This window comes from Triticum urartu, chromosome 4A (assembly GCF_056163025.1).
Source record: "Triticum urartu cultivar PI428250 chromosome 4A, HENAU_Tu73, whole genome shotgun sequence".
NCBI lineage: Eukaryota > Viridiplantae > Streptophyta > Magnoliopsida > Poales > Poaceae > Triticum > Triticum urartu.
The window spans coordinates 137,691,470-137,702,243 of record NC_141876.1 but is presented as its reverse complement, the minus strand read 5'-3'; the positions used below and the strand labels follow the sequence as shown (position 1 = coordinate 137,702,243).

General features: G+C 42.6%; 1 pseudogene; it reads left to right on the top strand.

Annotated features, from left to right (window-relative positions):
* The first annotated feature begins 1,648 nt into the window (after positions 1 to 1,648).
* Positions 1,649 to 3,794, top strand: LOC147975134 (uncharacterized; annotated as a pseudogene).
* Positions 3,795 to 10,774: the final 6,980 nt, after the last annotated feature.

Below are 10,774 nucleotides of genomic sequence, written 5' to 3'. Positions count from 1 at the left end.
TATGAGAACCACAATCACCTACTTCATTCTGAAAAAACCAGAAACAGAAATTACAAAACATCACATGACAAAAATAATGCAAATGAACGCTGACAACTGACAGAGCACAAACCAAATATGCAGGATGATTTAGGAAACTAGATAAACATCAAACAAAAATAAACAAAATCCTAAAATAAGCACTCCACATACCTTGAATTCCTCCTCCCACTCTGCTCGGCAAAGACACGGCGTTTTCCTGCAGCACAACGATGAAGTGACAGATATAAGCAACAAAACCGGCAAAAAATCTCACGAAACCCTAGACCCACCTTGCTACACACAACTATTGACTCCAAAATCGAGTAAAATTGGCTGCCTACGGAAAAATTACACAAGCAAAAACAACAACAGCAACTACGAGAATAACAAAAAGCAAGACGAGAGGACGATCAAGACCGGGAACAAGAGGAACGTACCACAAAAAAGGTGCGACACTGGTGGCGGGGAAGGGGGAGGGTGCACAGACGGAAACGGACACGAAAGGGCTGCGGGAGCGCAGCGGCAAGGGCTCGCAGAGCAGACGACGATGCAGAATGCAGCAATAAGAACCTCTTGAGGGCGGCGGTTCCTCGGGCGACGGTGGTTGCTGCGGGCGACTGCGGTTTTGCTCGAGGGAGGAACTGCAAGAGAGGAGAGGGGATTGTTCTCGGTCTCTCTCCTTGTCAGCGGTGGGATCGTCTGGAACGGACACGTAGGAGGCCCGCGTGTGGCAAAAAGTAACATGAAACGGGCCGGCCCAAAAACGGCCCGGCTAAAAATAAGAAAGACCACATCAAAACACACATGATGCAGTTCTCTATGAAGAACAATGAAGTTCAGTCGGTAAAACAAAAATAAAATAAACGCAGTTCGTAAAAAAGGTTAAAATAAAAAACAACACGCATGTTAAGAAAACACATCTGAAAAGAAAAAGTCTACATTCAAATAAGTGCCACACACAAAAAAATTGGGGGCCCCCCAACCCCTCCCGTACCAGGGAATGCAGTAAGTACAGGTAAAAACAGATGCAGTACGCAGCACAAGAAAATGCAGTGCACTTAGTTACACGAAGCAGGACGGTTTAGCAATCCAGTTTCGGATTACCTACATTGTGAATAAATACACGGTATAGAACACAGCGAAAAAGTCATAAAAATTGCGGAATACATTGTACTCTATTGCACAGAATGAAGTACGCACGTGTAAACAACATGCAGTTCTTCGTTGCACATGATGCAGTGCGGTACTCTAACCAATACAGTTTCGTTATCACGCAGAATACATATAAACGTCACAAAAATGGCCGTTCACACAGAAAAGTGGTGGTTAAAAAAATCTACTGATAAAAAAACACCACGTTCGCATACAACCACCCAATCAGAGCAGTTCCATCGCCACAAGCCCACGATCACAGACGCAACACCAACCCATGATCTGCACAAACCGAATCGTCGCCGAGATCGTGCAGTTCATCCGCTGCGGCCATCCCACACCGCGCCTCCCCTTAAATTCAGACCCCTGCCATAGGCCATCTCATCCACAAACAACACAAGTATCCATCGCGCTGCCACCAAATCGCTCCATCACATCCATCTCCACGCAAAAACACCAAGCCCCACTACCGGCAATGGCGTTCGCCGACGAGTACAAGGACGTGGAGGCCCACAGCAACACCAAGTTGCACGTCATCCACACCAACGACAAGAAGCAGGCGGCGATCACCCTCGCGCAGTACGAGCGCCACCTCAGCCTCCAGCGCCACAAGATCGTCGGCATTGATCTCGAGTACAACAACGAGCCTGAAGCGACGCAGAAACCCGCCCTCTGCCAACTCTCCATTGGCAAGAAACACCCGGTGCTGCTCTTCCAATTGAGCGCCGCTGAAAGGTGCACCGTCTTCGACAACTTCATCGCCGACCCAGGTACACCTCTGCAGGCTTCTCAATCGACGGCGACAAAAAAGGCCAGATCACGTCAATCTGGAGGTCGCCAACTTCGTCGACATCCAGAAGGAGTGGAGGGTTCCTGAGGCAACCAAGGAGTTGGACTCCCTTGGAGACGTCTCTGGCATGCTCATCGACGACTACTACAACAACATGAAGAAGAAGATCACCAACGACGAGCATAAGCGGGGGGCCACCTTGCCTCTGTCCATGAGGCACATCGAGTATGCGGTAAAGGACGCCTACGCAGCGTACGAGATATGGAACCGCATCACCCTCACCCAGGACGGGTTCGCCGTGCAAAGCTGGAGAAGGAGGAGCCCCCCAAGAAGCACGCCAGGAGCAGCTGGGGATGGGGAGACGCTGACTGGTGAAGAAGAAGATGGGGCCGGCCAAAGAGCCACCAATGCCACCGTCGTTTTAGAATTATCATCAAATTTGCTTTATGTTGTTTGCTTATGTATCGTTAGTTTGCTTGTGATCATTTGCTTTTGCTGAACTTAGTTTTCTTGCCATGCAGAATCGCTTGTAATGATGTGAACTTTGATTATGTTAGATTGCTTTCTGTTGAAATTAGTTTGCTCATGATGAACTTGTCGTACAGAATGCCTGTGATAATTTGTTTTCTGTAATTTGCTCATGTATCATTAGATTCGAGCAGTGTGCAAATAGGACGCATGCAGTGCAAGTTGTGTACCAATGCAGTACAGACTTTGTCAAAATGAATTTACACATACCCAACAAAGCAGTGCACGCCCCTAAATTTGGAAAAACAAAATAGATAAGAGAAAAAACACAAAAAGAAAAATGCAATCTGCATATGTAGTGCCGAAAAATATGAACGTGCAGCACACAAATGAAATCAATGAAGTACAAGAATGATTTACTAAGCAGTGCACTCCCCTACATTGGAAAAAATTACGTAAGAGCAAAAACACGGAAAAAATGAGAACTGTGCATGTAATACAGACTACGTGCACATGCAGTACAGAACGGTGATTAGTGCAGTGCACGCATGGTTTACAAAGCAGTGCACGCCTCTACATTGAAAAAAACATAGTGCGGAAATATATGAACATGCAGTACATGAACATAATCAATGAAGTACAGGTATGTTTACTAAGCAGTGCACTCCCCTACACTGGAAAAAAAGATTACAAAAGAGCAAAAACATGAAAACAAAAAATGAGAAATGTACATGTAGTACGGAATGCTTGCACATGCAGTACAGAACACTGATCAATGCAGTGCAAGGACGGTTTGCTAAGCAGTGCGCGCCCTTACATTGAAAAAAAAACAAAAATAGAAAAAAAAATGACCACCCAGGTGCAGTCGGCCCCAGCCAGTCTCGTAGTAGGTCTGCGCCAATAGCAGGCGAGTCGTTCCGAGCCACGATGCGTAGGGCCGGGCGCACATGGGCCCACAGGTCAGAGATCATAGAGCAGCGAGCGCTGTGTATAAGCGCTCAAATAAGTAACCAGAGGAGTTCGATACAGCTGCCTCGTCAGCGCTTATAAACAGGTCGAGCGCGCCTTCTGCGGGCGAGGTGGGACTAAACATTAGGCGGCACACAGCGCACTGGGAACCAGCCATGCTCACAGGCCGTCTTGGGCCCAATGCGCTTCACTCCACGAACACAGGCCCAACACACAAAAGAAAAGCCACTGATTTTGAAAAAAAACCACATACCATGCACAAAACGCAGGCCCAACCACGCGTTCCGCAGTTTGTCTTGATATGACAAATGTTGTTTGCTATTTTCAGGTAAGCAGCCCTTTTGCTACTCAAATGCATTCGACGACACTGAATCAGAACCAATCCACCACCTAACACCAACCACAAAAATTTATTACTTCCATTGCTCAATTGGTTGCATAAAAATGTATCCATTCATGCTCCAGACTAACACAACTCCTCCCCCCGTTCCTCTTTTTCTTCAAATCGTAGATCTAGGGTTCATCCCATCCCCAGCTCTTCGCTGGAATTCCACTGAACCAACCATGGACTGTAAGTGCGGGTGTTTGGCAAAGATGGCGCCCGTAGCGGACACATGCGTGTACGCAGAAGGTCTGGAGCTCACCAATGCCGAGTGGCGCAGCATGCTCGGGTGCCTGATGATACCCAACAGGGGGTTTCGGCCGCCATTTCTTCATCACCTCACAACCGCAAATCTGCAGGAAAGTTGGGTATGTTTTCCCCGTCACAATTCTGGACATAATCTAGCCTGCAAATCCACATCTGAATATATAGTTCAATCAACTTGTTCAGTAGTATCAACAAAAATACAAAACATAATTTGTATTGTTGTTCAGATTTGTTAGCTATTAAGAATAGATGCTTCCACCTATTTTTTCTTCAGTACCACACCAGGTATCGACAAAAGTTAGATCAGAACCCCAACACACGAACAAAAAAAAGGGTCAGTAGATCAGCGATGCAGTTCTGTTGACATGCTGGCAAAGTACATGGTAACTGACCATGCAGTACAAGCATGTTGCAGTATAATATATATCCTAGTAAAACTAGAGGTCAATTCCATATATAAGTTTCTTCATACATTGCAACTACTTTAGAAAATAGCAGTCATATATGTGTAACTATTTAAGTCAACATAAACACATCATCCTAAGTATAAAGAAAAACATTCGATGTTTACTTATAAAATTCTTTTAACACCCATTCCAATATGAAGAAACTGCCATCCACAATAAAATTTCATGCTCCGAGTTTAGGGAAGATTACTTTGGAGATAGAACACAAGAATGGGTATGCAGACATGCAAGCTGACTATCACATCGACTCTGAAGACTGCATCAACATAACTACTGGTTGGAAAGATTTTGTCTCCGAGAATGGCTTTGACATCGGAGAAGTGGCCATGGTGTTTTTGTACAAAGCAGAAGACTCCCTCAAGTTTACAATATTTGCACTCTAGGCTGTCTAGTATGAAGCAAACAATATTTCTAATGCTTTGATTATATTGTATGCTTTTAAAATTATGTCCATCAGACACTTTGAACGATGCCTATTTTAAAGTATGCAACCTCAACAGCATCATTTTATCATCCTTTTTAGACAAGTTGTTGTTGGCAGTAATGCAGTTCTCTCAAGCACATAGTGTGGTCCTAATAATAAAAAAGCAGTCCTCTGAACAGTAACAAGGAAATGTGAATGGTCGAAACTTTGCAGTTAACATACGATGTTCAAAAACAATTCTCATAGTATGCAGTTCAAAATAATTCTTATAATAACTGTTCAGCTAACACAAGCATAAAATGGACCATCCATGCTAATACCACAATAGAAACATTAACCACACTGCTAATGCAGTACGGAAGTGCATATTATGAAGTCCTATAGAACACATAATTCAGTTTAAGAAAACAGAAATCTCATAAACTGCAATAACCACTATAAAGTAACTACAACGAAGTACACTACTAACGAAAATGCAGTGCACAACAACGTATGCCACAACTACAACAAATAAAATTAAAAACAGTAGAACTGCAGACATGTGGTAGACTATCGAAAAATACTCCCGAAACAACGTATGCCTAGAAATTGTCCAACCACTAAACAAACGGAAAAATACTCCCGCAAAAAATTACATGGAAGACACGACAACTGGATGAACATCATCAGCTCTCGTTTAAAAATTGCAATTACAAAATTACAAGTATACCCGCAATACAATGAATTCAAACCTATAGCAACACTAATTACAATATTCAAACACGCATGGACGCGCAAAAATCCAAAAAATCGTCAAGAACAGAGGAGCGGACGAAGCTCTCCCGCCCGCACAATCAAAATAACATGAATTGAAAACAAACTCCTAAAAATTAACAAATTATAGAGTGAACGGACCGATTAAAACGAACACAATCAAAAAATTCCTACTAAAAAACAACATGCGAGCACAAAAAATCGCATCTGAAGCGAACACGGACGAACAGAGAAAGCCCGTCCGCCAAATCCCTTGATTTACCAAGATTTTAGTCGTTTTTCCTGTAAATTACAAATAATAAAGGTCAACTGACATCCATAAACAAATTAAATCATCCCGCAACACCCGATTCCACACATAATACGTGGGCGGGCAACCAGAAAATGAAGCTGTTCTACCGTGTAGCATTGCAGTGCGCAACGTAAAGAAGATGCAGTTCGCTTCCGTTGAGCATGCAGTGCCAAAGTGTTATCAGAATAGCTATTCTGATAATATTATCAGAATAGACCGGCTATATATATATGTGTGATCGGTTCTACGAGAAATTCTATTTATATATATATGCATAACGTGTACAATATGTAGTATCGTAAAATACCAGCAAATGAAAAAGAATTAAACGGAAAACACAAAATTAAAGGGAAAAGAAATCATGAGTCCAAAATCCCCCAAACATTTTAGTACCGGTTGGTGTTACCAACCGGTACTAAAGGGCTCCCCGCCCCCGGCGCTGGCTCGTACCACGTGGTGGCCCTTTAGCGGCGGTTTGTGCAGAACCGGTACTAAAGGGGGGACCTTTAGTCCCCACCCTTTAGTGCCGATTACAGAACCGACACTAAAGGCCCTTACGAACCGGTGCTATAGCTCGGTTTTGCACTAGTGCAAGTAGAGATACTACTTGTTCTTCAAAACATTCCTTAAACCAGTTTTGCCATGAGAGTTCACCATACCTACCTATGGATTGAGTAACATCCTTCAAGTAAGTTATCATCGGTGCAAGCAATAAAATTTGCTCTCTAAATATGTATGATCTATTAGTGTGAAGAAAATAAGCTTTATATGAACTTGTGATATGGAAGAAATAGAAGAGACGGACTTCATAATAAAGGTCTTTATCACAAGCGGCAATATAAAGTGACATTCTTTTGCATTAAGATTTCGTGCATCCATTAATAAAAGCGAATGACAACCTTTGCTTCCCTCAACGAAGAGCCTATCTTTTAATTTTATCTTCTACCCTTATAAAAGAGTCATGGTGCTAATCACCTTTCCCTTTTTACAGTTTTTCCTTTGGCAAACACTATGTATTGGAGATATCCGGATATATATATATATATCCACTCGGATGTAGGTTTTCATAATGTATTATTGTTGACATTACCCTTGAGGTAAAAGGTTGGGAGGCGAAATTGTAAGCCCCTATCTTTCTCCGTGTTCGATTAAAACTATGAACCCATTAATATCACGTGAGTGTTAGCAATTGTGAAAGATTAAATGATAGTTGAGTATGTGGAATTTGCTAAATAAAAGCACTTACATAGACCCTTCCTGAAAATACGATGAATTGCAATTGTTAGTTTGTTACTTTCCAAGAAAGTTTATGGTCTACACCTTAATTTGTGAATAGCTTGTTACTTGATCATGAGAAGTTTCATGAGATGAGCTAGAAAAAGTGCTTGGAACTTTCATTTGTCAAACTTGTGCACTTGATAGCATTCACACTTCATAAATTATTTCTTTTATCATTTACCTACTCGAGGACGAGCAGGAAATAAGCTTGGGGATGCTGATACGTCTCCAACGTATCTATAATTTGTGAAGTATTCATGCCATGTTTATAACAATACTATATGATTTTCGTATGATTTGATTAGAAGTAACCCGGACTGACGCTGTTTTCAGCAGAATTACCGTCGTGTTGTTTTTGTGCAGAAAAAAAGTTCTTGGAATGGGCTCAAAATTTACGGAGAATATTTTTGGAAAATAAAAAAAATACTGGAGCAAAAAGATACTAGAGGGGAGTCCTAGGGCCACCACAAGGGTGGGGGCACGCCCTCCGTCCTTTCCTTCGCCTCGTGGGTCCCCTTGACTTGTCCTCGACGCCAAACACTCCTATAAATCCCAAAAACTCCAGAACGAAACCTAGATAGGGAGTTCCGCTGCCGTAAGCCTCTGTAGCCATGAAAAGCCAATCTAGGCCCTCTCTGGCACCCTGTCGGAGGGGGCCAACATCACCGAAGGCCATGGAGGAGGAAGCCAGAGGGGTCACCACCGTCATGGAGGCGAAGGACCAGAGGAAGAACCTTTCCCCATCTAAGGGGGAGGCCATGGAGGAGGAAGCACAAAGGGGAGAACCACTCCCCCTCTCTCTTGGTGGCACCGAAGTGCCATCGGGGGAACCATCATCACGGTGATCACCTTCATCAATATCACCATCTTCATCACCATCCTCATCTCTTTTACGCGGTCCACTCTCCTGCACCCCGCTGTAATCACCTACTTGAACATGGTGCTTTATGCCACATATTATGATCCAATGATGTGTTGGCATCTTATGATGTTTTGAGTAGATTTCCTTTGTCTTTTGGGTTGATTGATGATCTAGATTGGTTTGAGTTGTATGTTTTGTTTTGGTGCTGTCCTATGGTGTCTTCCGTGCCGTGCACACATGAAGGATTCCTGCTGTAGGGTGTTGCAATACGTTCATGATTCTCTTATAGTGGGTTGCTAGAGTGATAGAAGCTTAAACCCGAGTGAGGGGGTTGTTGTGTATGGGATAAAGGGGACTTGATACTTTAATGATATGGTCGGGTTTTACCTTAATGATCTTTAGTAGTTGCGGATGCTTGCTAGAGTTCCAATCATAAGTGCATATGATCCAAGAAGAGAAAGTATGTTTGCTTATGCCTCTCCCTCATATAAAATTGCAATGACGACTTCCGATCTTGTTAACAATTTCCTAGGACAATTCCGCACACCGACCCATGATTATTCCACACTCGCTATTTATAATATATAGTAATATATTCTAACTTTATGTAAACAACACCTACTTTTATATTTTAGTTCTCCGATATCAAGCAAAGTTATCCTCTTCATACCCACAACGTAGTTTTATTTCTCCTTTCTAGTTGGGAGAAAACGCTCTGTGTACATTGCTACCTCTTGAGCACTTGCGTTGGTTTTCCCTTGAAGAGGAAAGGGTGGTGCAGCAAAGTAGCATAAGTATTTCCCTCAATTTTTGAGAACCAAGGTATCAATCCAGTAGGAGGCCACGCATGAGTCCCTCGCACCTACACAAACAAATAAATCCTCGCAACCAACGCGATAAGGGGTTGTCAATCCCTACACGGTCACTTACGAGAGTGAGATCTGATAGATATGATAAGGTAATATTTTTGGTATTTTTATGATAAAGAGAAATAAAAGATGCAAATTAAAATAAATGGCAAAGGAAATAACTAAGTATTGGAAGATTAATATGATGGAAGATAGACCAGGGGGCCATAGGTTTCACTAGTGGCTTCTCTCAAGAGCATAAGTATTCACGGTGGGTAAACAAATTATTGTTGAGCAATTGACAGAATTGAGCATAGCTATGAGAATATCTAGGTATGATCATGTATATAGGCATCACGTCCGAGACAAGTAGACCGACTCCTGCGTGCATCTACTACTATTATTCCACACATCGACCGCTATCCAGCATGCATCTAGAGTATTAAGTTCATAAGAATAGAGTAACGCCTTAAGCAAGATGACATGATGTAGAGGGATAAACTCATGCAATATGAAATATACCCCATCTTGTTATCCTCGATGGCAACAATACAATATGTGCCCTACTGCCCCTACTGTCACTGGGAAAGGACACCACAAGATTGAACCAAAAGCTAAGCACTTCTCCCATTGCAAGAAAGATCAACCTAGAAGGCCAAACCAAACTGATAATTCGAAGAGACTTGCAAAGATAACCAATCATACATAAAAGAATTTAGAGAAGATTCAAATACTGTTCATAGATAAACTTGATCATAAACCCACAATTCAGCGGTCTCAACAAACACACTGCAAAAGACGATTACATCGAATAGATCTCCACAAGAGAGGGGGAGAACTTTGTATTGAGATCCAAAAAGAGAGAAGAAGCCATCTAGCTAATAACTATGGACCCGTAGGTCTGAGGTAAACTACTCACACTTCATCGGAGGGGCTATGGTGTTGATGTAGAAGCCCTCCGTGATTGATGCCCCCTCCGGTGGAGCTCCGGAACAGTCCCCAAGATGGGATCTCGTGGATACAGAATGTTACGGTGGTGGAATTAGGGTTTTGGCTCCGTATCTGGTAGTTTGGGGGTACATAGGTATATATAGGAGGAAGGAGTGCGTCGATGGAGCAACAGGGGGCCCACGAGGGTGGAGGGCGCGCCTGGGGGGGGGGGGTAGGCGCGCCCCCCTACCTCATGGCCTCCTGGTTGATGTCTTGACGTAGGGTCCAAGTCCTCTGGATCATGTTCATTCCGAAAATCACGTTCCCGAAGGTTTCATTCCGTTTGGACTCCGTTTGATATTCTTTTTCTGCGAAACCCTAAAATAGGCAAAAACAACAATTCTGGGCTGGGCCTCCGGTTAATAGGTTAGTCCCAAAAATAAAATAAAAGTGTATAATAAAGCCCAATAATGTCCAAAACAGAATATAATATAGTATGGAACAATCTAAAATTATAGATATGCTGGAGACGTATCAAGCATCCCCAAGCTTAATTCCTACTCGTCCTCGAGTATGTAAATGATGAAAATAGAATTTTTGATATGGAATGCTACTTGGCATATTTTCAATGTAATTCTTCTTAATTGTAGGATGAATATTCAGATCCGAAAGATTCAAGATAAAAGTTTAATATTAACATAAAAATAATAATACTTCAAGCATACTAACTAAGCAATTATGTCCTCTCAAAATAGCATGGCCAAAGAAAGTTCATCCCTACAAAATCATATAGTTTAGTCATGCTTCATTTTCGTCACACAAGAATGCCCTCATCATGCACAACCCCGATGACAAGCCAAGCAATTGTTTC